Genomic DNA, 23753 nt, shown 5'->3' on the forward strand with positions numbered 1-23753 from the left:
GGCTAGGGAAGGGGGATTGTGAGGAAGGAAAGTGAGGGGGTTAGGGATGGGGGATAGATAAAGAGGCTAAGGAATGGGATCTATTTAAGGGGGTTGGGGGTAGTTAAGGGGGCTAGGGAGGGGAGAAATTTAAGGGGGATAGGGAGGGGGACTACTCAAGGGGGATAGGCAGAGGGGTTTGGAAAGGGGGGCTAAGAAGGGAGTGGGGAGGTTATTACAATAGTGAATTTCCCTTTACATCAGAATTTTTAATGATGAAATACAGCATATAGTTAAAGTTTTTTCCTGTGATCGTCAGGTCCATCTAGTGGTCATAATGGGGTATTTTCTTGATTGAGGTATTTCAGGGCGCTAGTAAGGGGGGCTAGTTAAAGGGGTTAGTGGGGACTAGTTAAGGGTGCTAAAGATGGATGCTAGTTAAGGGGGCTAGGGAGGGGGATAACTAATGGGAATAGGGAAGGGAAAGGTTAAGGGGGCGAGGGAAAAGTGATAGGGGGATAGGTAGGAGGATAGTTAAGGGGGCTAGGGAAAAGTGATAGGGGGGTAGGAAGGAGGATAGTTAAGGGGGCTAGGGAGCGGGGATAGTTGTCAGGAACCTTGAATCAGGTGGAGACAGAAAGTGAAAAGTAGCTGGTAATTAACTGACAGCTGAGCAGCTTCTGAGTACTGAGAGAAAAGAGCTGCTTGTAAGTAGCAGGAGCCCAGCCCTGACAATAATTAAGGCAAGGGAGGGGGGCTAGTTATGGGGACTAACTAAGGGGGCTAATGAGAGGAGATAGTTAAGGGAGCACAAGAGGCAGCTAGTTAAGGGTGCTAAGAAGAGTGGATAGTTAAGGGGTCTAGGGAGGAGAAATGGTTAAGGGGCCTAGGAAGTGAGGATAGATAAGGTTGCTAAGAAAAGGGAGCTAGTTAAGGGGGCTTGGAGGGAGAGATAGTTTAGGGGGCTGGGGTGGGGGAGGGGGCTAGTCAATGATAATGAGGGGCTAGTAAGGGGACGGAAAGGGTGGGGTGGGGTGATAATTACAACAGTGAACTGCTCTTTACATTTCATGATGGCCACTTTACTTTCAAACTTCTACCACTGTATGACAAAAGTTTTTTTTTCTTATGATCGTCAGCACCATCCAGTGGTCATTTTGCAGTATTTTCCTGATTATGGTATTTCAGGGGGCTAAGGGGTTAGAGGGTTGGAGGGACTAGTTAAGGGAGCTAAGGAGACAGGCTAGTTAAGGGGGCTTTGGAGGGAGCCTAATTAAAAGGGCTAAGGGGGTAATTGATGGGGCTAAGGAGGTGGGCTAGTTATGGGGGTTAGGGAGCATGATAGTTAAAATGGTAGGGAGGGGGATAGTTAGGGGGGCTACGATGGGAGATAGTTAATGGGGCTATGAAAGGGTGCTGGTTAAAAAGGCTAGAGTGGGAGCTAGCTAAAGGGGAGAGGGTAAAGTTGGGGGGGGGCTAGGGAAGGGCATAGGGAGGGAAGATAGTTAAGGGGCTAATGAGGGAGCTAGTTAAAGGGGCTGGGGGGCTAATTAAGGAGGCTAAGAATGGGCTAGTTAGGGGGAGAGGGGAAAGTTAGGGGGCTAGAGGAGGGGCTAAGGAGCAAGCTAGTTAAATGGGTAGGAAGGAGGTCTAGTTGAATGGGCTGGGGAGCTATTTAAGGGGGCTAAGGAGGGGGGCTATTTAAGGGGGTTAGAGAGCGTGATCATTAAGAGGGATGGGGGGTAGTTAAAGGGGAAAGGGGAAAATTAATGGGGCTGTAGGGGGGATAGTTAATGGGGCTATGAAAGGGTGCTGGTTAAGAAGGCTAGGGTGGGAGCTAGGTAAAGGAGAGAGGGTAAAGTTGGGGGGGGGGAAGGGGATAAGGAAGGAAGGTAGTTAAGGGGCTAACGAGGGAGCTAGTTAAAGGGGCTGGGGGGCTAATTAAGAAGGCTAAGAAGGGGCTAGTTAAGGGGGAGAGGGGAAAGTTAGGGGGCTAAAGGAGGGGCTAAGGAGGAGCTAGTTAAAAGGGTAGGAAGGGGGTCTAGATGAAGGGGCTGGGGGGCTAATTAAAGGGGCTAAGGAGGGGGGCTAGTTAAGGGGGTTAGAGAGCTTGATCGTTAAGAGGGATGGGGGGTAGTTAAAGGGGAGAGGGGAAAATGAATGGTTCTGGAGGGGGGATAGTTATTGGGGCTATGAAAGGGTGCTGGTTAAGAAGGCTAGGGTGGGAGCTAGTTAAAGGGGAGAGGGTAAAGTTGGGGGGGGGGCTAGGGAAGGGGATAGGGAGGGAAGATAGTTAAGGGGCTAACGAGGGTGCTAGTTAAAGGGGCTGGGGGGCTAATTAAGGAGGCTAAGAAGGGGCTAGCTAAGGGGGAGAGGGGAAAGTTAGGGGGCTAAAGAAGGGGCTAAGGAGGAAGCTAGTTAAAGGGGTAGGAAGGGGGTCTAGTTGAAGGGGCTGGGGGGCTAATTTAGGGGGCTAATGAGGGGGGCTAGTTAAGGGGGTTAGAGAGTGTGATAGTTAAGAGGGATGGGTGGTAGTTAAAGGGGAGAGGGGAAAGTTAATGGGGTTGGAGGGGGGACAGTTAAGTGGGCTAGGGATGGCGGATAGGAAGGGGGTTGTTAAGGGGGCTAATAAGGAGGGTGGGGGAGTTATTCTTCCTTTACACGTTCACTTTCAGACTTCTTCCAATATAAGATGAAGGTGAATCCTCTCATCCACAGCACACAATTCTCCTTCTTCCTCCGTTGCTCCCGCCGCCCACATTGATCCAATGTTCCTGAACTTCAATCTGAGTCCCGGCAGAAGAAGCGATAAGGATCTCGGCTCCCCGGTGCTGATTGCTGAGACCGTCTGCCAGCCACGTTTCCGATACGGCATCCATTAGCGTCTCCTCTTCAGCAGCGATGGAAGCTGTGCAGATCCAGGCCCAGCCCCAATTATCTCTTCTCTTGCCTTCATGAGACTTTGCGAAGTGTTCAGAATTCTATGGATGTTGTATGGTGGGGGTCATTCAAAAAAAAAAAATGCCCAGATCATTCTGATGTGTCGGAACAGCAGCAGCATCAGAATAAAACCCAAACCAGGAGAGTCATATAGTGCAGCTTTCCAGTTTTCAGATTGCCGGTTGCATTAGGTTTCTCTTTTAGACTAATGCACCTGTTGATCCTGCCAGAAATCCAGTATCCTTGTCACTTCCTGTGCACTGAATGTAAACCTCAAACACTGTTTACAACTCTCCCCAGCTCTCTCTGTGAACTACAGAACACCCCTGTTATGCAAATAAAAAGAAAGGGAGGTGTTCTGTAGTTATGTGTCAAGGTGACAACTCTGCTTCTCCATAGATACAGTATGATGAGCGTTGTCACCCTAAAACAGGAAGTGTGTTACTGGCAGGATTACCAGCTGAAAACAAAAGGAAAAAAAAACTAGTGCAGCCCCCACATCCAAGGACTGCTAAGCTGCAACAGGTTACATTGTTCATTCCCTGATGAAGTCACATGACTTAATGACATAACGCGTAGGGAGGAGCCGGTGACGTCACGCCGCACAAACTGGAAGTACACGGTCGGCCATTTTGTTGGTTGGTTTCAACTACACAAGCCTAAATATTAAATAAATGGTGAGTTTTAAGCGGAGAACGCTATATTTCCTTCTTTGTTCCGAGTTTGTTGAAAACATTCCACAAAGGATTGCTGAGGGTGGAAATGGACTGAGAAGCCCCAGTGACCTGGAGAAAACCATAGGTGACCCCATGACAAGGTGCAGGGTGACCCCACGACAAGGGGCAGGTGCATGGGACCTTCTTGTGAGGTCTATCAAAAAGGTGAGAGCATATTACTGTCGGTGGATGGATATCTACACGTGACGATCATATAAACAAAGATTTTAGAAACGGTGAGCACAACATGTAATACATATTTGATTGATTGCACGGTTGGATTTTTGGACATAGAAGATTCTTATGAAAATATATGGAAAGTTAAAATTTCACCATTATTTTGTGTTTTGTAGCTATGGGTGAGGATTGTTTCAGATACTGTATACGGTGATTAGTTAATTGCATATATTTTATGCATGATTCTATGTTTTGATATACACTATATTGCCAAAAGTATTGGGCCGCCTGCCTTTCCACACACATGAACTTTAATGGCCCCCCAGTCTTAGTCCGTAGGGTTCAATATTGGGTTGGCCCCGCCCTTTCCACGCACATGACCTTTAATGGCCTCCCAGTCTTAGTCCGTAGGGTTCAATATTGAGTTGGCCCCGCCCTTTGCAGCTATAACAGATTCAACTCTTCTGGGAAGGCCGTCCACAAGGTTTAGGAGGGTGTCTATGGGAAGGTTGGACCATTCTTCCAGAAGCACATTTGTCAGGTCAGGCACTGATGTCGGGGGAGGAGGCCTGGCTCGCAGTCTCTGCTCTAATTCATCCCAAAGGTGTTCTATGGGGTTGAGGTCAGGACTCTGTGCAGGACAGTCAAGTTCCTCCACCCCAAACTGGCTCCTCCATGTCTTTATGGACCTTGCTTTGTGCACTGGTGTGCAGTCATGTTGGAACAGGAAGGGGCCATCCCCAAACTCTTCCCACAAAGTTGGGAGCATGAAATTGTCCAAAATGTTTTGGCATGCTGACGCCTTAAGAGTTCCCTTCACTGGAATTATGGGGCCAAGCCCAACCCCTGATGGAACGACCCCACACCATAATTTCCCCTCCACCAAACTTTACTCTTGGCACAATGCAGTCAAGCAAGTACCGTTTTCCTGGCCAAACCCAGACATGTCCATCAGATTGCCAGACATCGAAGTGTGATTGGTCACTCCAGAGAACACGTCTCCCCTGCTCTAGAGTCCAGTGGCGGCGTGCTTTACACCACGGCATCCAACGCTTTGCATTGCACTTAGTGATGTAAGGCTTGGATGCAGCTGCTCGGCCATGGAAACCCACTGTTGTTGTGCTAATCTGAAGGCCACACCAAGTTTGGAGGTCTTTAGCTATTGACTACAGACAGTTGGCGCGTGTGCGGTTCTCAACTGTGTTCACAAATATCTGAATCAGAGCAGCCCCTGCCTCAGCCTCCCACCTCTGGTATAACGTGACAATGTTGCAGTCTGATCACTAGGGGGAGAGGAGATGAGACTGGTGAAATGCTTCATCCTGCCTGCAGCAAAATGGTGACATCATCTCAGCCTAGGCAATGTCACTGGAGCTCAAAGGAGTCTTTCTATTGATAAAAGGTGGAGTTTTATTGAAAAAGTATACTGTTGATGCATATTGTGACATTTTACGGATTTATTCATGCCAACTTGAGAAGTTACTAACAGGTCTACGGAAGACCCCATGCAAAAAACAAAACAAACGTAAAAAAAGTCAGGGATTGGGGAAGCCTCGTCCAAATTTCACATGGATATTAAGAACGAACCCAAAACAAAATAAATTATTTGGGGTCCTCCAAAAATATCTATTGCAGACCCTTATTTGAGAATGCAATCTGCCTGTTCAGAAAACAGGGGAGTTCACCCCTCCCCCTCCTGAACCATGGTAGGCCACATACCCTTAACAAATAGCCCCCCTGCACAAACCTCTCATCTCATCCCAGCACAAGTGATTGTTACCCCCCCCCCCCCCCCCCCCGTTATTGTGTACAGTTCCCCTGGCCTGTAAGCTCCCCTCCCAAACTCACAGGCAGGAAACCAGGTCGAGGTGCAGACTGTGCTCTCACTCCTGTCAGTGGAGCTACCCTCCATACAGCAGATGACACAGGGTCGCTCTTGGATTTGGCTGTACACAGTTTGATTCCCCTGCCCCCTATCTCCTCCAATGACCGCTTCTCTCTTGGCAGTAGGAAGCCAGGGAATGAATCAAACACTGAATATAATGTAGGAGTGATCCTGTGTCATCTGCTTTATGGAGGATCGCTCCACTGACAGGAGTGAGAGCACAGCCTGCACCTCCCACCTCTCTCCTGTCATTTCTCCTTTGCAGACTTCTCTGCTCAAGACTGATCTTCCCTTGTCCCAGTCGTGAGTGCAGGGATGGAGACAGGCACAGCACCCACTGAAAGACCGACCTGGGGGGGGCACAACTGAAATCTGGGGGGGTGCATAGCCCACCCCAGCACCCCCCTAGAACCAGTCATGGTGGAGAGTAGGGATCAGGGGCGGACTGACAACTCATGGGGCCCTTGGGCAATAGGGGATCATGGGGCCCCTGTGTCCTTACCAAAACTCAAAAAAGCTTATGAAAAAGGTACCAGGGGCATCTCATGGGGCCCCCTACTGACCCGGGGCCCTCGGGCAGTGCCCAAGTTTTCAAATGGTCAGTCCGCCCCTGGTAGGGATACCAGCTGCGCCCTAGGTGGCTGCCTAGTTCGCCTACTAGTAGCACCTGCCCTGGGACTGACCCTTTAAGCCAGAGGTTCTCAGACCTGTTCTCAGGCTTCCTGGACCACACGTATTCTACCGATCTCACAAGATGACCTCCTCCACAAAGCAGGACTGAGGATGAACCTCGTGTAGGACCAAATAAATGACTGTCTTTATTAAAACGGACGGCGCTCACTTGTCTTGGCCGCAAAGCTGAGCCATGTCATTAATCTGTGGAATACTGCGCGGTGGCCACTCTCCCCGGACACTTCAATTAAAAATCCTCCAGGGTTCATGAAGTTCCTTAAAGCCTCTGCAGACGTTAAAGTGCGCCCCCCCCCCCGTACGTTCCACAAGGGGTTAATAACGCGTCAGGGGGAGGACATAGCTAATTAAATACACAAGGCGGCATTTTCCATCCAGTTAGGCTAATTGCGCCTCTGTCATCCGCCAAAGATTTCCTAACATCCCATCGATCGCGCTCGCCTCCGGACCGGTCAATAAAGCAAGATGTTACATAGAACTTCCAAAACTAATTAGGATGATTAATAAACGGCGAGCGGAAAAGGCATCAGAGAGTATCGCAATGGCCGATATTGCGGCGTCTTCCATCACACGAGATGTTCTATCACTGTACGGTAATGGTAATTGTCCACCCGCGGCCCGCAGACGCACCAGCAGAATCCAGAGAAGGACTACCAAATGTTAAAGGGAAAGCGCCGTCTGTTGTCACTGAGTTCTTGCTTTGAGCCAATATTGCAGAGCCAGAGGCAACCGAGCGCCTGCCCTCCCCCATGGATTGTATGTTTCTGTATTAACCACTTCCAGTCCGGACACTTTCACCCCCTTCCAGTCCAGACACTTTCACCCCCTTCCAGTCCGGACACTTTCACCCCCTTCCAGTCCGGACGCTTTCCCCCCCTTCCAGTCCGGACACTTTCACCCCCTTCCAGTCCGGACGCTTTCCCCCCCTTCCAGCCCGGACGCTTTCCCCCCCTTCCAGTCCGGACACTTTCCCCCCCTTCCAGTCCGGACACTTTCACCCCCCTTCCAGTCCGGACACTTTCCCCCCCTTCCAGTCCGGACACTTTCCCCCCCTTCCAGTCTGGACACTTTCCCCCCCTTCCAGTCCGGACACTTTCACCCCCTTCCAGTCCGGACACTTTCACCCCCCTTCCAGTCCGGACACTTCCCCCCCCTTCCAGTCTGGACACTTTCCCCCCCTTTCCAGTCCGGACACTTTCACCCCCTTCCAGTCCGGACACTTTCCCCCCCTTCCAGTCCGGACACTTTCCCCCCCTTCCAGTCCGGACACTTTCCCCCCCTTTCCAGTCCGGACACTTTCACCCCCTTCCAGTCCGGACACTTTCACCCCCTTCCAGTCCGGACACTTTCACCCCCTTCCAGTCCGGACACTTTTACCCCCTTCCAGTCCGGACACTTTCACCCCCCTTCCAGTCCAGACACTTTCCCCCCCTTCCAGTCCAGACACTTTCACCCCCTTCCAGTCCGGACACTTTCCCCCCTTTCCAGTCCAGACACTTTCCCCCCCTTCCAGTCCGGACACTTTCACCCCCTTCCAGTCCAGACACTTTCCCCCCTTTCCAGTCCAGACACTTTCCCCCCCTTCCAGTCCGGACACTTTCACCCCCTTCCAGTCCAGACACTTTCCCCCCCTTCCAGTCCAGACACTTTCACCCCCTTCCAGTCCGGACACTTTCCCCCCTTTCCAGTCCAGACACTTTCCCCCCCTTCCAGTCCAGACCCTTTCCCCCCCTTCCAGTCCGGACACTTTCACCCCCCTTCCAGTCCAGACACTTTCCCCCCCTTCCAGTCCAGACACTTTCCCCCCCTTCCAGTCCAGACACTTTCCCCCCCTTCCAGTCCGGACACTTTTACCCCCTTCCTGTCCAGGCCAATGTTCAGCTTTCAGCGCTATCACACTTTGAATGACAATTGCGCGGTCATGCAACACTGCACCCATATGAATTTTTTAGCATTTTTTTGAGACAGATAGAGCTTTATTTTGGTGGTATTTATTCACCACTGGGATTTTTATTTTTTTTGCTATGTAAATGAAAAAGTCCAAAAATGTTGAAAAAAAGGGTTTTTCTTATAAAATTTTGCAAATAAATAATATTTCTTCCTAAATCGTGGCCAAAATTTATTCAGTTATCTTTTTAGTAAAAAATAACCCAAATTAATTTATAACAAAAAATTCAAATTTTTCAAAAACTTTTTTTTACATTTTTATTTAATTTTTTTATATTATTATTTATGTGTTTTTTTTAACATACTGTCACCCTAGTAGTACAGTGTCACCATATTGACACTGTACTACTTGTGGGGGGTTAGGAAGATTTCTTTTTTTTTACACTGATTGCTTTTACACCCATAAAGGCTGTAAAAGCAACCATTTCTCCTTCTCTGTGGCTGTATTCTTGCAGCCATTGAGAAATACTGTCTGAGCTGTGATTGGTCACAGCTTGTCACATGGTACAAGGCTGCTGTGAATAGCCTTGTACCATGTGACCTCTGTGATCATCCACAGATTTCACATATAGTAAGCAATGATGTCAGAAGTGACATCTTGCCAGGGGCGGATTGACAACTCATGGGGCCCCCGGGCAATAGGGGATCATGGGGCCCCTGTGTCCTTGCCCAAACTCAAAAAAGCTTATGAAAAAGGTACCGGAGCATCTCATGGGGCCCCCTACTGACCCCGGGCCCTCGGGCAGTGCCCGAGTTTCCAAATGGTCAGTCCGCCCCTGCATCTTGCTTACTACTATTCATGTGATCACTGATTGGCCAATCAGTGATCACATGATCGGGACCTCACACAGAGGTCCTGTACAACGATAGGTGTTTCGTTGTGTCCGAAGGACACAGCGGGGACACTGGATCGCGGTGCTGCACGCTCCCAGGGAGAGCGCACAGGCAGGTAGCAGGGAGGACGTTTATAAACGGCCACCTGACCCTGCACTGCTCTCGTCTAGCCATTTATATACAGTACATGGGCCAGAGGGAAAGTGGTTAATGGTTGAACTGGATGGATTTTTGTCTTTTTTCAGCCAGACTAACTATGTAACTATGTATGAAATCAGGTTTCTATTATTCCATTGTAAGCTGACATCTAGTGGTGGTTTAGGGCCACTGCAGCTTGTTTATTTATGTGATTTTGTATCCTCCTCTGTTCCCTCCTGTAGAGTGATGCAGTCCTAGCTGGACCCTCTGTTTCCTTCATATTCCCTCAGTCAGTCTTAGTTTTGCCACAAAAACGGAGTTATTGTCTTTTTATACTTCGCAAGAAATTGGAAACATTTTCTGTTCTGCATTTATGCTCAAAAGTTTGCATCCCCTGGCAGAAATCATGAAATGTTGGCATTGAAAATATGACTGATCATGGCCAAAAAGTGTCTTTCATTTAAGGATAGCAATCATATGAAGCCATTTATTATCACATAGTTTGTTGGCTCCTTTTTAATTCATAATGATACCAGAAATCACTCAAATGGCCCGGATCAAAAGTCTCCATCCCCTGGAATGTTTGGCCTTGGTACAGACACGCAAGGTGACACACACGGGTTACAATGCCAATTAAAGGTTAAATTCCCACGCCTGTGTCTTTTTAAATTGTTAGTGTCTCTGTATAAATAGTCAATGAATTTGTTAGCTTCCACATGGATGCACTGAGCAGGCTAGATACTGAGCCATGGGGAGCAGAAATTATTATTATTATTATACAGTATTTCTATAGCGCCAACAGTTCGCTCAGCGCTGTACATTATTATGGGAGACAATACACGAGACAGTACAGTAACAATACACGAGGGGTTCGAGGGCCCTGCTCCTTGGAGCTTACAATCAAGGAGGGAGGGGATAGTGGTACAGGAGGAAATAGCTGTGGGGGATGGAGTGGTAGGAAGAGTGGAGGAGATCGGCAATTAGGTGAGGGTGGGGTAGCTTCCCTGAAGAGATGGGTTTTCAGGGTGTGCCTAAAGGTGAGGAGGGTAGGTGACAGTCTGATGGATTGGGGTAGTGAGTTCCAGAGGATGGGTGATGCTGTGGATAAGTCCTGGAGGCGGGCATGGGAGGAGGAGACCAGGGAACTAGAGTGTAGGAGGTCTTGTGAGGAGCAGAGAGTACGTTTTGGGTGGTATTTGGGTATCAGGTCGGTGATGTAGTTTGGGGCAGTTTTATGGACAGCTTTGTACGTCAATGTTAGTCATTTGAATTTTATGCATTGGGCAATCGGAAGTCAGTGGAGGAATTGGCAGAGGGGGAGGCGGATACGGAGCGGTTGGTAAGGTGGATGAGTCTGGCTGCAGTATTCAGGGTAGACTGAAGCGGGGATAGCCTGTGATGAGGTAGGCCGGTGAGGAGGGAGTTACAGTAGTCAAGTTGTGATATAATAAGGGATGAACTGTCAAGAGGCATTGAATATGCCAGTCAGTACTGTTCAATCACCTACTAAGAAGTGGAAAATTTAGGGATCTCTTGATACCAAGCCAAGATCAGGTAGACCGAGAAAGATTGCAGCCACAACTGGCAGATTAATTGTTCGAGATACAAAGAAAAGCCCACAGGTAACCTCAGGAGTAATACAGGCGGCTCACAAAAAATCTTGGTGAGGTGAGTCAAGGTGTTGTCAGCATACTGTAACCAGGCTTTTTTGTGGGATTGGGACAGTAAGCCCGGGTTCACACTGATGCGGTGCGGAATTCACAGCGCTTTCAATGCGAATTCCGCATCGCGTCACAATCGCACCCCATTCATGCGAACCGCTGCGGGTGTGTATGTTAAGTTAACAATGCCCCGAAAGCGGTCCACAAAACACGGTGCGATGTGTAGAATCGGATTGCATGGGTGTGAATGCTCATGCGATCTGATTCAAGTGCTGACCAAAAAAAGGGTCCTGCGCGTTTTTGGTGCGGGTGTAAATGTACGGCTCCAATCGCGATGCACACAAATGAGGTTCCTGTGCGAATCACATACGATTTACCGCACTGCATATATGTGAACCCGGGCTGAAGGCTTCTTTCTGGCAACTTGACCATGCAGCTCATTTTTGTTCAAGTATCGTCGTATTGTACTCCTTCAAAACTACCACGCCGTCTTTTTCCAGAGCAGTCTGTATTTCTCCTGAGGTTACCTGTGTGTTTTCCTTTGTATCTTGAACAATTCTTCTGGCAGTTGTGGCTGCAACCTTTCTGGGTCTACCTGAGCTTGGCTTCATATCAAAAGATCCCTGAATTTCCCACTTCTTAGTAAATGATTGCACAGTACTGATTGGCATATTCAAGGCTTTGGATATCTTTTTATACCCTATTTCATCTTTATAAAGTTCCATTACCTTGTTACGCAGGTCTTTTGACAGGTCTGCTCCCCATGGCTCAGGATCTAACCTGCTACGTTCATCTACCTGAGAGCTAACATACACATTGACTATTTGTACACAGGCACTAATTGCAAAAGCCACAGATGTTGGAAATTAACCTTTACTTGCCATTTTAACTCGTGTGTGTCACCTTGTGTGTCTGTACCAAGGCCAAATATTCCAGGGGGCGGAGACTTCTGATTCGGGGGGCGGAGACTTCTGATCCGGGCCATTTGGGTGATTTCTGTTATCATTATGATTTAAAAAAGAGCCAAACTATGTGATATTAAACGGCTTCATATGATCACTATCCTTAAATGAAAGACAGTTTTTTTTGCATGAACGGTCATATTTGCTATCTCATTGCCAGCATATCACGAATTCAGACACGGCATTAAAACTTTTGCACACAACTGTATCTAAAGTAAAACTGACTTGGATTCAACTTTTGCACCGTATTGCAGAGTTAAGCTGCCTGTGGATGGTGCAAATCAGCATGTGACCATACTGTCCAGAGAGACTGGGTCTATGGAGGAATATGAATGCAACAGGCGGCCTTGGAAACAGAACAGCAAGTGACACCACAAGCTCAACTGAAAAATCGCCAAGCGCTATAAAGACACAGCATGAGGTTAACCCAGGGCCGGATCTAGGGGGGTGCTGGGGTGGGCTGTGCCTACCAGATTTTAGTTGAGCCCCCCCCCCCAGGTCTCTAAGAGTGCATGCACTGATCTGTGAGCCAGTATTATGGGGGCTGATCCGTGCGCCAGTATTATGGGGGCCGATCCGTGAGCCAGTATTATGGGGGTTGATCCGTGAGCCAGTATTATGGGGGCTGATCCGTGAGCCAGTATTATGGGGGCCGATCCGTGAGCCAGTTTTATGGGGGCTGATCCGTGAGCCAGTATTATGGGGGCCGATCCGTGATCCAGTTTTATGGGGGCTGATCCGTGAGCCAGTATTATGGGGGCTGATTTGTGAGCCAGTTTTATGGGGGTTGATCCGTGAGCCAGTATTATGGGGGCTGATCCGTGAGCCAGTTTTATGGGGGCTGATCCGTGAGCCAGTATTATGGGGGCTGATCCGTGAGCCAGTATTATGGGGGCTGATCCGTGAGCCAGTATTATGGGGGCTGATCCCTGAGCCAGTATTATGGGGGCTGGTCCGTGGCCCGTATTATGGGGGCTGGTCCATGAGCCAGTATTATGGGGGCTGATCCGTGAGCCAGTATTATGGGGGCTGATCCGTGAGCCAGTATTATGGGGGCTGATCCGTGAGCCAGTATTATGGGGGCTGATCCCTGAGCCAGTATTATGGGGGCTGATCCGTGAGCCAGTATTATGGGGGCCGATCCGTGAGCCAGTTTTATGGGGTCTGATCCGTGAGCCAGTATTATGGGGGCCGATCCGTGATCCAGTTTTATGGGGGCTGATCCGTGAGCCAGTATTATGGGGGCTGATCCGTGAGCCAGTTTTATGGGGGCTGATCCGTGAGCCAGTATTATGGGGGATGATCCGTGAGCCAGTATTATGGGGGCTGGTCCGTGGCCCGTATTATGGGGGCTGGTCCATGAGCCAGTATTATGGGGGCTGATCCCTGAGCCAGTATTATGGGGGCTGGTCCGTGGCCCGTATTATGGGGGCTGGTCCATGAGCCAGTATTATGGGGGCTGATCTGTGAGCCAGTATTATGGGGGCTGATCCGTAAGCCAGTATTATGGGGGCTGATCCGTGAGCCAGTATTATGGGGGATGATCCGTGAGCCAGTATTATGGGGGCTGATCCCTGAGACAGTATTATGGGGGCTGATCCATGAGCCAGTATTATGGGGGCTAATCCATGAGCCAGTATTATGGGGGCTGATCCGTGGGCCAGTATTATGGGGGCTGGTCCATGAGCCAGTATTATGGGGGCAATTGATATAAAGGAGCACTCTGATTGCACTGTGATGGGGAAACCTGATGTAAACGGGTAACTGGGGTAACTAATGATCATATGTAAGGGGGCACTCTGATGGCAACTGTTGATGTAGGGAGGGACTTTGATGGGCACACATAATGTAAAGGGGCACTCTGATGGGGACAGTTGGTGTAAGAGAGGACTCTGACAGGGACACCTGATGTAAGAGGGACTCTGATGGGACACCTAATGTAAGGGGGGACTGATGGGGGCTCTAATAAAAGAGGATACTCTGATGGGGACCCTGATGTAATAGAGGACTCTTATGAGAATTAAAGGGGCACTCCGATGGGGACAGTTGGTGTAAGAGAGGACTCTGACAGGGACAGCTGATGTAAGAGGGACTCTGATGGGACACCTAATGTAAGGAAGGACTGATGGGGACCCTAATAAAAGAGGAGACTCTGATGGGGACCCTGATGTAATGGGGGACTCTTATGAGAACTAAAGGGGCACTCTGATGGGGACAGTTGGTGTAAGAGGGGACTCTGACAGGGACACCTGATATAAGAGGGACTCTGATGGGACACCTAATGTAAGGGGGGACTGATGGGGACCCTAATAAAAGAGGAGAGTCTGATGGGGACCCTGATGTAAGTGGGACTCTGCTGGGGAGTATTATGTAAAGAGGCACTCTGATGGGGACCCTGATGTAAGGGGGGACTCTTATGAGAACTAAAGGGGCACTCTGACAGGGACACCTGATGTAAGAGGGACTCTGATGGGACACCTAATGTAAGGGGGGACTGATGGGGACACTAATAAAAAAAGAGGGTGACTCTGATGGGGACCCCTGATATAAAGGGGAAATGTTCTATGTAATCCGCCTAATCTAATGACAGCCTGATACATACTAGTGTTTCCCAGGTCATGATGCTGTGTGACAGAATGTCAGAGACTCACACATAGAGTCGCCATTATGCCCACCAGACTTCTCTTTACTGCACCCCCAGATCAAACAGGCTAGGTCCAGCCCTGGGTTAACCCCCCCCCCTCCCCCCCGGCCCCTCTCACCAAAAAAGATTCCCATCTTCTGTCTCCTGCAGAACGCGTCATGCTCCAAAAAAATGACTCAAAGTCCTCCTGACAAAACGCGATCATTTACATACGCTCCTCGTTAGGAGGAAATATGTACTTAATCAACGTCTTAATGGATGACATGGTGACAATTAAAGGGAATATTCCCCAGGCGGAAATATCTAATTCCTGTTTTATTTTGTCATTGTGTTATTAATGAGCCCCAATCACATTCATTATCCCACCTTATCGAGCGGCGATATTAATTGTCGCAGAACTTAATTCCGTGTTTAATTTACCCGGGGGAGCCGAGCGCAGGTTGGAGCAGACAGGATGTTGATGGATTTAATAATTAAGCTGTTTAAAGGAGACATTCACCTGCCTAATTAGTTCCCGCATGTTGTTTGTCATCTGCCGGGGGGGAGGGGGACGCCGTGCTCAGAATACGGAAATTCCTGATGTGGAGATGAACCCAGGGCACCTCTGATATCTGCCGGGGGCTCAGTTTATTGCAATTTTCCAGTAATGTCATGCATTGAGGAGGAAGCCCCCATGAGAGCAGTCGGCCAAGCTGGCCATTGTCACATCTGAACACTTCTTCTAAAGTCCATCAACTGTCGCCAGTCGGCAACATTTATTCCAGGTGCATCAAAGCAAAAGATGACTTACTGTACATTTATAAAGCAGCAACAGCCGGAATAGAAAAGCCACTCCCCTGATAGCATGCTGCAGAGAAGGACCCTTCCTCTATGTGGAAGCAGTGGTCTCTCTCCTGAGATCCAACACACCCTATCCTAAATCAGACCAATAGCTCTGCAATCAGCTAAGCTCATGCTCCTTACTGATTGGAGAGCTCTGGCTGTGACTTAGCAGGGGGTGTGTGCAGGGGCGAACTGATAACTCATGGGGCCCCCAGGCAATAGGGGATCATGGGGCCCCTGTGTATTTGCCCAAACTCAAAAAAGCCTATGAAAAAGGTACCAGGGGCATCTCATGGGGCTCCCTACTGACCCCGGGTCCTCGGGCAGTGCCCGAGTTTCCAAATGGTCAGTCCGCCCCTGGGGGTGTGAGACCTCTGCGGAGAGGTCACTGCTTTTACACAAAAAAAGCACGCTGAGGAAAAGGAGCCTTCCTTTGTGGGTAGCCAATGGTCTCTCTCTTGAGATCCAACACACAGCATGGTAAATCAGACCAATAGGCATGCAATCAGCAGAGCTCATGCTCCCTACTGATTGAAGGGCTCTGGCTGTGACTTAGCTGGGGTTGTGTGTCAGAACTCTGCAGAGAGGCCACTGCTTCTACACAGAGAGCATCCTGCACAGAAGAACCCTTCCTTTGTAGGCATTAGTCCCTCTCTAGAGATCCAGCACAACCAGGGGCGGACTGACCATTTGGAAACTCGGGCCCGGGGTCAGTAGGGGGCCCCATGAGATGCCCCTGGTACCTTTTTCATAAGCTTTCTGAGTTTGGGCAAGGACACAGGGGCCCCATGATCCCCTATTGCCCGGGGGCCCCATGAGTTGTCAGTCCGCCCCTGGTCAGGAGGGCACAATACTGGGATCAGGGGGCACAGTACAGGGGGGAGTCAGGAGGGCACAATACTGGGATCAGATGGAACAGTACAGGGGGAGTCAGGAGGGCACAATACTGGGATCAGAGGGCACAGTACAGGGGGGAGTCAGGAGGGCACAATACTGGGATCAGAGGGCACAGTACAGGGGGGAGTCAGGAGGGCACAATACTGGGATCAGAGGGCACAGTACAGGGGGGAGTCAGGAGGGCACAATACTGGGATCAGAGGACACAGTACAGGGGGGAGTCAGGAGGGCACAATACTGGGATCGGAGGGCACAGTACAGGGGGAGTCAGGGGGGCACAATACTGGGATCAGAGGACACAGTACAGGGGGAGTCAGGAGGGCACAATACTGGGATCAGAGGACACAGTACAGGGGGGAGTCAGGAGGGCACAATACTGGGATCAGAGGACACAGTACAGGGGGGAGTTAGGAGGGCACAATACTGGGATCAGAGGACACAGTACAGGGGGGAGTCAGGAGGGCACAATACTGGGATCAGAGGGCACAGTACAGGGGGGAGTCAGGAGGGCACAATACTGGGATCAGAGGACACAGTACAGGGGGGAGTCAGGAGGGCACAATACTGGGATCAGATGGCACAGTACAGGGGGGAGTCAGGAGGGCACAATACTGGGATCAGATGGCACAGTACAGGGGGGAGTCAGGAGGGCACAATACTGGGATCAGAGGACACAGTACAGGGGGGAGTCAGGAGGGCACAATACTGGGATCAGAGGACACAGTACAGGGGGGAGTCAGGAGGGCACAATACTGGGATCAGAGGACACAGTACAGGGGGGAGTCAGGAGGGCACAATACTGGGATCAGAGGACACAGTACAGGGGGGAGTCAGGAGGGCACAATACTGGGATCAGAGGGCACAGTACAGGTTCTTGGATGCTGCTGAGGCCATCCTGGGACAGCTTAGTAAAAAGCGTGATTGTCCCAGCACATCCGGGACAGTTGGCAAGTATGATGTAATGCAAGATTATCATGAGGTCCCCATGCACCTGGGGCCCCTGGGCAGTGCCCAGGGGTTCCCATGCATTAAGACAGCCCCGGCATTTGGGGTGTGGATTTATTAAAAGAAAACCTCAATAAAGGTGGAGGTGTCCTTTAATTCTAACTTTAGCTCTTTCCATTCCATGGTTTGCCTCTATCAGACACACCGCGCTCATATAACCTCTGCTCTCCCCATAAATATTCATCCACCTGGCCATCCCAGCAGCAGCGCACTTCTCTCCATAGGATTGACAAAGTCCCGTCTTCTTATCCCCAGTGTGAATAAATGTATTATTTTTAGATTTTCTGCATCCTGGCATTTCCTGAGCCAATAAATGTTTAGTGTAAGTCGGTTATTGTTTGGCTGTATTATCTACGGCACAGAAATCCATAGCGAGCAGACTAGTACAAGGTGCTATTGTAGACCTCCTCCATAATCCAGACTTCCCGGATTTAGGTTGGACGTGGCGGAGAGGACAAGCGTTACCCGTTCTGTTCAACAGATCTAATAAATTATACAACCCGCCCAGAGCAAAGGAGAAAAATCCACTTATAAATCATGACGTATAAAGAACATGGGAACAGTATTCAAAGACCCGCCGAGTGTGGACTTTACTGAAAGCCTCCTCCGAAGGATTGTTGGATTGTCCATCATATCACCCCAGGCGCAATCCATGAGAGATCAGTTCGGGGAAGACGGTATAAGCCAATAAGATTGATTTCAGCTGTCTAAGCCGGCGGCGGAGTTTTAGGATTGCAATTGCAGTTTTTACCGTATTATTTTCCAAACGTAACACTTTGTGCCATGTATGCTGTTAGGTAGATGAAACGGTAAGGAGAGGTGAGAATAATTACACACCAGGAGCCAATTTGTTATTGCACTCTGCGGCCTTGAATCCAACCCTCCCCTTCCCTCAACATTGGATGTCTTAAATCCAAAGGACGCAGAAGAAGTGCACACCAGGAAACCACACAGTCTATAGAGTGTCAGATCGGCTTCAGCTTGTCCCCTCCCTAGCTACACCTCCTTAACGCGTTTCACCCACTCATGGGCTTATTCATAGAGGAGCCCAGTCTATAGAGTGTCAGATCGGCTTCAGCTTGTCTTCTCCCTAACCACGCCTCACTAACGCATTTCACCCACTCACGGGCTTATTCATAGAGGAACTCAGTCTATAGAATGTCAGAACAGCTTCAGCTTGTCTCCTCCCTAACCACGCCTCACTAACGCATTTCACCCACTCACGAGCTTATTCATAGAGGAGTTTGGTCTATATAGTGTCAGATCGGCTTCAGCTTGTCCCCTCCCTAGCTACACCTCTTAACGCGTTTCACCCACTCATGGGCTTATTCATAGAGGAGCTCAGTCTATAGAATGTCAGATCAGCTTCAGCTTGTCCCCTCCCTAACCACGCCTAACTAACGCATTTCACCCACTCACGGGTTTATTCATAGAGGAGCTCAGTCTATAGAATGTCAGATCAGCTTCAGCTTGTCTCCTCCCTAACCACGCCTAACTAACGCATTTCACCCACTCACGGGTTTATTCATAGAGGAGCCCAGTCTATAGAGTGTCAGATCAGCTTCAACTTGTCTCCTCCCTAAATAAAAGAAATGCAGCGCTCTTATGAAAAAGTAATGATAAACACAGTCCGGTGAAAACAGTGCGCCTTGATTCCCAGTGCAAATGGTAGAAATTCACACTAACCAGAAAGCGCATGGGTAATACGCATGTGTATATATATATCCTGAAGATCCCCCTCTCCTCTCAGGTCTGGTCAGGGAAATAGCTGGGAAGGATGGAGATCCTACGCCCTCATGTGGTGAGAAAGTGGTCCAACATGTCAGAGCAGTATCAATTTGGATAGGCCTCCAAAGGAGCTGACACAGGGATCACTAGGGTTGCAAGGATGGAAGAAGCTCCTCACAGGAGACATAGGGAAGCACTCATAGTGTAGTAGGTAAAACTTTTATTCCAGAAAACACAGGTGCATAATGAGTATCACATAGCCAAGTATAAGCAAACACACTGACCCTTTAAGAAATCAAGATGGCCGCCGGGCCTCCTTGTGGCACCGACGGCTTAGTGTCAACGGCGTCCTGGGCTCTAACTGACGCGTTTCGTGCGCACGCACTTCTTCAGAGGTGGAACATTATGCACCTGTGTTTTCTGGAATAAAAGTTTTACCTACTACACTATGAGTGCTTCCCTATGTCTCCTGTGAGGAGCTTCTTCCATTCTTGCAGCCCTAGTGATCCCTGTGTCAGCTCCTTTGGAGGCCTATTCAGATTGATACTGCTCTGACCTGTTGGACCACTTTCTCACCACATGAGGGCATAGGATCTCCATCCTTCCCAGCTATTTCCCTGACCAGACCTGAGAGGAGAGGGGGATCTTCAGGATATATATATACACATGCGTATTACCCATGCGCTTTCTGGTTAGTGTGAATTTCTACCACTGGGAATCAAGGAGCACTGTTTTCACCGGACTGTGTTTATCATTACTTTTTCATAAGAGCGCTGCATTTCTTTTATTTATGAATTTTGGGACTTTTTATGCGTTTTCCTTTAATGTTCAGCTGCTTTATATTGTTGATGAGCACTTACTATATATTTTATTATCCTCTTGTCTCCTCCCTAATCATGCATCACTAACGCATTTCACCCACTTGTGGGCTTAGTCATAGAGGAGCTCAGTCTATAGAATCTCAGACCAGCTTCAGCTTGTCTCATCCCTAGCCACACCTCATAACGCATTTCACCCAGTCACAGGCTTAGTCGTAGGACCTTGAATTTGTTCACCTCCCTCCCTCAATATTGGATATCTTAAATCCAAATGATGCAGAAGCCTACACCGATAAACTGCTTGGTCTATAGAGGGTCAGATCAGCTTAAGGTTGTCCTCTCCCTAGCAATGCCTCTTCAACATGTTTTACCCACTCACAGGCTTAGTCATAGAGGTTCTCTATGACTAAGCCTCTGAATGGCCAAAAAGTGTTAGAGGCAGGGGCGGACTGACCATTGGAAACTTGGGCACTGCCTGAGGGCCCGGGGTCAGTAGTGGGCCCAAGGAGATGCCCCTGGTACCTTTTTCATAGGCTTTTTTGAGTTTGGGCAAGGACACAGGGGCCCCATGATCCCCTATTGCCCGGGGGCCCCATGAGTTGTCAGTCCGCCCCTGGTTAGAGGAGCATGGCTAGGGAGGGAACAAGCTGAAGCTGGTCTAGTACTCTACAGACCAGGCGGTTTTCTGTTCTGTGCTTTCTGCAATCTTTGGATTTATAATTACAGCAAGCAAGGCTGACCCTTTGGAGTGCTCCACCTGTAACAGAGTCACAGGTTAGCACAGATTTGTACTTCATGTCATGATACAGTATGACTCTGTAGAGGAAGATGCTTATACTTACCTATTCTCAGGTTGCTCTGGTCTGGTCACATGATCGGCTACCAAAAGAGGCTTCAGGGGAGAGGAAGAACAGCAGACAATGGACGACCCATCGTAAATCTATAGGTGATGTCTCCACCCAGGCATTTCATCCATTGTCTTCACGTGATCGGACCAGAGGGCCCTGAGAATAGGTAAGTATATCTTATATACACTATATTGCCAAACGTATAGGGACACCTGCCAATGGCCTCCCAGTCTTAGTCCGTAGGGTTCAATATTGAGTTGGCCCCGCCCTTTGCAGCTATAACAGCTTCAGTTCTTCTGGGAAGACCGTCCACAAGGTTTAGGAGGGTGTCTATGGGAATTTTTGACCATTCTTCTAAAAGTGCATTTGTGAGGTCAGGCACTGATGTCCGGGGAGGAGGCCTGGCTCACAGTCTCCACTCTAATTCATCCCAAAGGTGTTCTATGGGGTTGAGGTCAGGACTCTGTGCAGGACAGTCAAGTTCCTCCACCCCAAACTGGCTCCTCCATGTCTTTATGGACCTTGCTTTGTGCACTGGTGCGCAGTCATGTTGGAACAGGAAGGGGCCATCCCCAAACTCTTCCCACAAAGTTGGGAGCATGAAATTATCCAAAATGTCTTGGTATGCTGACGCCTTAGGAGTTCCCTTCACTGGAACTAGGGGGCCAAGCCCATCCCCTCAAAAACAACCATACTCCCCCCTCCAACTAGGAAAACCTTCAACAAGGACATAAACAGCTATAAATAATGGATGGAAGTTCAGTTCTTCCCCTACGTTCCCATCCTCCAGGTGATAATGGTTTACCAGACAGGAAGTGAAGGTAAATCTCCAACAACACAGACAGATATGTTTCAGAAGAGCGGGGGAAGGACAAACATGCCGTATTTAAGTTTGTTCCCTGCTGAGTTTTCTGTAACTTTATTACTGGAGAATCAACAAACACATTAGGTGTCTCCAACTATTGTTATTAGTTCTCGGCCAAAGTATGAAGTCAACAGTTTACTCATGTCATGCTTACAAACTTCTGGAACTATTTTTTTTTTTTATTTAAATATTTATTAATTTTCCATATAAAATGACATGTTCCATCAGTACTCTCATATAACATACAAATCTCTCATTTATATCCCTTTCTATCTTTATTGCCCCCCCCACCGCCTATCTAATACCCCTGAAAACTATTGACCTGAAATCAGTCTTCATCAGCTGGGGCTACAGGTCAGGAAGTTATGGTTGGTGTTGGTATAATTGGCCATAGGTAAGCAGAGGTGGATGGGGGCACAGAGGTGAGAGGTGGTAGACGAGGGATGCAGAAGTGAACAGTTGTAGACAAGAAATGCAGAGGTAAGGTGTGGTAGACAAGAAATGCAGAGGTGAGAGTTGGTAGATGAGGGATGTAGAGGTGAGAAGTGGTAGATGAGGGATGCAGAGCTGAAAAGTGGTAGATGAGGGATGTAGAGGTGAGAAGTGGTAGATGAGGGATGTAGAGGTGAGAGGTGGTAGACAAATGATGTAGAGGTGAGAAGTGGTAGACGAGGGTCACAGAAGTGAGACGTGGTAGACGAGGGACACAGAGGTGAGAGGTGGTAGATGAGGGATGTAGAGGTGAGAGGTGGTAGACAAAGGATGAAGAGGTGAGAAATGGTAGATGAGGGTCGGTCGCAGAAGTGAGACGTGGTAGACAAGGGATGCAGAGGTGAGAGGTGGAAGAAGAGAAATGCAGAGGTGAGAAGTGGTAGACGAGGGATGCAGAGGTGAGGATGGATGATGGGCACAGAGGTGAGTGGATGAGGTAGACCAGGGATGCAGAGGTGAGAGGTGGTAGATGAGGAATGCAGAGATGAGTAGTGGTAGACGAGGGATGCAGAGGTGTGGATGGATGATGGGCACAGAGGTGAGTGGGAGTGGATGAGGTAGACCAGGGATGCAGAGGTGAGAGGTGGTAGATGAGGAATGCAGAGATGAGAAGTGGTAGACGAGGGATGCAGAGGTGTGGATGGATGATGGGCACAGAGGTGAGTGGGAGTGGATGAGGTAGACCAGGGATGCAGTGGTGAGAGGTGGTAGACGAGGAATGCAGAGAAATGAGAAATGGTAGACGAGGGACACAGAGGTGAGAAGTGATAGACGAGAGATGCAGAGGTGAGAGGTGGAAGACGAGGGATGCAGAGGTGAGAAGTGGTAGAAGAGGGATGTAGAGTGGAAGGTAGTAGATGAGCATGACACAGAGGTGAGAGGTGTTAGACAAGGGATGCAGACTTGCAGAGGTAAGTGGTGCTAGATGAGGGATACAGAGGTGGGAGATGGTTGAGGAACGACGCAGAGGTTAGAAGTGGTAGACAAGGGATGTAGAGGTGAGAGTTGGTAGACAAAGGATGCAGAGGTGAGAAGCAGTAGATGGATGGATGATGGGCACAGAGGTGAGTGGGAGTGGATGAAGTAGACCAGGGATGCAGAGGTGAGAGGTGGTAGATGAGGGATGCAGAGGTGAGCAGTGGTAGACGAGGGACGCAGAGGTGAGAGGTGATACACGAGGGATGCAGAGGTAAGCAGTGGTGGACAAGAGACGCAGATGTGAGCAGTGGTAGAAAAGGGATGCCGAGGTGAGAAGTGGCAGACGAGGGACACAGAAGTGAGCAGTGGTAGACGAGGGACACAGAGGTGAGAAATGTTGGACAAGGGATGCAGACTTTCAGAGGTGAAAAGCGGTAGATGAAGGACGGAGAGGTGATCAGTGATAGAGGGGCACAGAGGCAAACAGAGTGGAATGAGGTGAAGGGTGTAGAGGTGGGTGCCAGCTGGCAAGAGGTAAGTGGTAGTGGATCAGGAGTGAAGAGGTTAGTGAGTGTGAATGGGGGGCAGAGGTGAGCAGTGGTGGATGAGCGGTACAGAGGTGAGTGCTGGTGGATAAGGGACACAGACGTGAAAGTGGTGGACAAGGGTTGCAGAGGTTAGCACGACTGGATGAGAGGTGCAGACATGAGTGCTGGTGGATGAAGGGCACAAAAGTGAGTAGTAGTGGACAAGAGGTGCCGAGGTGAACAGTGTTAGATGAGGGCAC

Source organism: Staurois parvus, unplaced genomic scaffold (genome assembly GCF_062004578.1).
Source record: "Staurois parvus isolate SC_StPar_1 unplaced genomic scaffold, SC_StPar_1.0 ptg000487l, whole genome shotgun sequence".
In the NCBI taxonomy this organism is placed as follows: Eukaryota; Metazoa; Chordata; class Amphibia; order Anura; family Ranidae; genus Staurois; species Staurois parvus.